The sequence below is a fragment of the Mesitornis unicolor genome, unplaced genomic scaffold, assembly GCF_000695765.1.
Source record: "Mesitornis unicolor isolate BGI_N332 unplaced genomic scaffold, ASM69576v1 scaffold28461, whole genome shotgun sequence".
Taxonomy (NCBI): domain Eukaryota; kingdom Metazoa; phylum Chordata; class Aves; order Mesitornithiformes; family Mesitornithidae; genus Mesitornis; species Mesitornis unicolor.
Window position 1 is genome coordinate 3,118 of NW_010162177.1, and position 4,657 is coordinate 7,774.

Genomic DNA, 4,657 nt, shown 5'->3' on the forward strand with positions numbered 1-4,657 from the left:
GTGAGTAAAATTTTAGGAATTAATAAGAAGAAGTGGGGCTTGATTTCCAACATAATACAGCAGTAAGTTTGAATTCAATAGAGTTGTTGGAGATTCTCCTCAAAATGGGATATAATGAAAGATGTAAAAGTGACAGGCCAAGTGAGGTGTGAGGCAATTACTGTAAATGATAGATTAATAGGAATAAAGTTCTGCTCAGTTTCTGTCATGTGCCAGAAGCAAGAAAGAGACTCCTGGAAGCTGGAGAGGAATACAAAGCTTTCCTAGCAAACACACACAATGCTTTAGCTATGCTGTAAGTCCTAGGAGCTACTTGTCAAGCCTGTAAGGAAGTTCAAGAATGCTCAAAAGTATGTGATCATAGAATCATACAATGTATTGGGTTGGAAGGGACCTTCAAAGATCATCTAGTCCAACTCCCCTGCAGTAAGCAGGGACATTGTTACTAGATCAGGTTTCTCAGAGCCTCATCAAGCCTGACCTTGAATATCTCCAGGGATGGGGCCTCTACCTCTGGACAACCCATTCCAGTGATCTACCACCCTCATATTGAAGAACTTTTTCCTAATATCCAACCTAAATCTACCCTTTTCTAGTTCAAAACCATTACCCCTTGTCCTATCGGTACATGCCCTAGCAAACAACTCTTCCCCACATTTCTTATAGGCACCTTTCAGGTATTGGAAGGTCGCTATAATGTCCCCACGGAGCCTTCTCTTCTCCAGGCCGAACAGCCCCAACTCTCTCAGCCTGTCTTTGTATGAGAGGTGCTCCAGCCCTTTGGTCATCTTTGTGGCCCTCCTCTGGACCCACTCCAGCACTTCAATGTCCTTTTTGTGTTGGGGACTTCAAAGCTGGACACAGTACTCCAGGTGAGGTCTCACCAGAGCAGAGTAGGGGGGCAGAATCACCTCCCTCGATCTGCTGGCCACACTTCCTGTGATGCAGCCCAGGATATGGTTGACCTTCTGGGCTGCAGATGCACATTGGTGCCTCATGTTGAGTTTCTCATCTACTAGTACCCCGAAGTCCTTTTCCTCAGGGCTGCTTTCCAGCACATCATCTCCCAGACTGTATTGGTAACGGGATTGTTCCGACCCAGGTGCAGGACCCTGCACTTGGCCTTGTTGAATCTCATGAGGTTCACCTGGGCCCACTTCTCCAGCTTGTCCAGGTCCCTCTGGATGGCACCCCTTTCCTCTGGCACATTAACCTCACCACTCAGCTTGATATTAAAAGTGAACTTGCTGAGAGTGCACTCAGTCCTGATGTCAATATCATTAATGAAGATATTAAACAACATTGGGCCCAGTACAGACCCTTGAGGGACACCACTTGTCACCATCTTCCATCTGGGCATCGAGCTATTGACCACTACTCTCTGGATGCAGCCATCTAGCCAATTTCTTATCCACTGAACAGTCCACCCACAAAATCCATACCTCAAAGCAAAATAGAAGAATTGTTGAGTTACCCTCTCCTTCTTCCTACAACCTTGTTATACCAGCAGTAAATGAAGAAACATGACTTTAACACTTCAGAACTTTTTTTCCCCCTTTGGCCATATACCAACAAAACTTGAGGCCTGGATTGTCCTTATGAATGTGATGAATCTTGATATCATTCCTTAAATCAGGGGAAGGCCACAGCCAAAGTGTAAAAGGATTAAAAAATCAAATCAAATAAAGACAGTATGTTAATAAACCCCAAATAAATTGGTCTAGATTTTCCCATACAACTAACTTAGGTCATAGATTTAATAAAGAAAACCTATTAGCAAAGTCAAAGTCATTAACCTTTCCCTTTTACCTTGACAGATGAAGATACACTTATCAAGACGGACTGTCCTCTATTCCTTCATACTTGATGCTCTTACTTGCAATACACATTCCTTCATTAAACTTTACATCTTTTAGCCATACAGCTCATTCCTGAACTTCAGAAAATCCTTGACATAAATCATCGAGAGGATGACACTGTCTGCATTTGCATCAAAGTCTTTGAAGAAGCTCCTTAACAAGGGGATTTTGACTCACTTTTCAAGCTTTTTTCTAGAACACCTTATAAAAATATATGAAGACTTTCACAATGAGACAAGTGACATTAATAAAATGACCATTATTACCTTAACGGAAATGGTACGATAATTTGTAAAAGCAGGCAGTGGTGCTGGCCGGGCTGCGGTGTGATGCAATGTAGCTGCCACGTCTTTCCATTTCTGCTTCTGAGGCAGCTGTGTGGACTGTCATGGCAGAGGGCCAGCGCCAGGTACTCTTACCTGCAACTCAGTGCTGAAGCTGCTTAACAGCTGCCACAGTGTGTAGCTGCACTTGCACGAGGTCAAGCACAGCTCCAGAAGCGAACAACAGTCAGTGATAGGAGCTTCAGATGATGCTAACAATTACTGGTGGATTTGTGGGAAGTGTGATGGCAGTTGCTGACGTGGAACAGTGGTGAAATATGAGCAAGCTATAAAACTTACCTAACACAGGAGACAATTTACACACTCATCACTTCACATCACCGTTCTCCAATAATCAAGAAGTGATTCTAAAATAATGTACCATTTAAAAAGTTATCAAAGCACATTCTACACAAGCCCTGGAGGAATCTCTGAACAAATAGCAACGTTACATACAGGTTTCACAGAAAATCAACACTGGATATTAACCAAAGAGCTATTCAGTGCAGTATTAAAAAATAGGAATAAATGCTTGAATTAGAGCTGTGTCTAAACGTACTTTAGATTATCACATAGCTATAACTACAACAGTGATATGGTGATAAAACAAAGACTATCACATGATTTTTGCAAGTATAGTTCAACTGTATGGAAACTGGCTTAAAGTACTGTTTACTGAAGCCTATTGCATGTCTAAGCACATGAGCAGAGCATTTTGTGGGTGGGGAGTACAATTTGTGTTTTAGTGCTATTTAGCAGCACTTATCATTCCTGTTCTGCAAGACCTATATTTCAGGGAAAATGAGAGGTAATTAAAAAATTACAAATTGAGAACTCTCACCAAAAAAAACCCAACCCCCAAATTAGGAAACGCATAAAACATAATTATTCTAGAAATTTTACACTTAGGGTGATTTATCAACAGCAATTAAGACTTGAAAAAACATCAGATAATCCATTTGACTCCCTTTTGTAAACTGTTAAGATGAAAGATCTTTGTCTCCATGTTGTTTCATAAATCATGAAACACACTCTTGGTCTTCATCAAACACTGACTTATTAATACTTTTCTTTTAATAGCAAAAGACGAAAAAAATATAGTTCATGTATTTGTTAATTCCTTACCACACAGGAACTGTAGCATATTAACAATAATATAGCACTTTTTTACCTGTTTGTACATTAAATATTTGCAAAGACTATATATGTTGAAGTCAAAATTACAGCTATAAATTCTAATTGGAAAAAACACAGCTTGTTTATGTTGCAGGAAAAAAACAATAGTTAAGGTTTGTAGGGTTAGGTTTTTTTGTGATAATACTTTTCTAGGCTTAATCACAAAGTTTTGCTCATTTTGGTAAGGGCAAGAAAGACAAATTCTAATACCCATTAAAATCTCAAAAACTTTATGCATGATCTCTTTGATATTAGAGCTAGAGATGTTTTACAAATTTGATGGTATCCAAAATTTTACACAAATTCTCTAGCTCTTAAGAACTACAGTATCCAGAACATTATAAAATTTGCCTTTTAAGAACAATAAATCTAATCAAGAGTTATATATTGTCTGTAATTCAAGTTTCATAAATTTATAATCTCATGTTATCTACAGCATTTTACAACCATGTAATTTTCCTTTTGTCTATAAATTAATCCATTAATTTTATTACATTTAGTCTGTATCAATCAAAGACATTTATCATTACATAAGACATGGATATATGTATCTTTTGCTCATGAGAGAGAATGTAATTATTAAGTGACATTTTACAGATAATGAATTTAGGATCAGAACACCACTTGTGGGATATAATGTTTGGATGCCTTTCCCTTTGTAAGCCTTGTCTTTCCTTGGTGCTGGATATACCAATAATCAATTTTTCACGTTGTTGCATTCAAATACAAAACTGAAATCTCTACAAAAAGAGTTTATTTTGGATGTAAAATAGATAGTTCAAGATTGGGATCTAAAGTAGAATAATGAATGGCAAAAGCCTCTAGTTTTGAATAATCGACAGTAAATTGGAGGAAAGAAAGACACATCCTTCTCTCAACATGACAGAAAGTGCATCAGAGTGATGCACTAAAAAAGCTGCCAGGTTTTTTCCCTAAAGTGAAGAAATAGCTTTAAAAATCTTAAACCTTCTTCCAATGACCATAAGTAAAACTATATCCAATTTAAAATAAACAAAGAAACAAACAACCCCCTGAAATGGATCATTCAGCTGACATTCAAAACAAGTCCCTGTGATTGTTTTGGGAAATCAGGTATATGTTTGCCCTTGGGAAAATCAACCCTTGTTCTGAATATGTCATACTTACAGCATTTTCTCCTCTTTGATCCCAGCTAATCTAATAAAGGTGTGTTGTTAACCTGCTGTATGGAACAGGATTACTGGATTTAGCAAACTGGCAACCTGAAAGTGAGAAGAGCAGCATATATATCAGTGACTCAAATTATTTAAGTAATTTGTT

General features: G+C 38.1%; 1 pseudogene; it reads left to right on the top strand.

Moving 5' to 3' along the window:
* Positions 1-2,233: 2,233 nt before the first annotated feature.
* On the top strand, positions 2,234-2,559 carry LOC104547738 (annotated as a pseudogene).
* Positions 2,560-4,657: the final 2,098 nt, after the last annotated feature.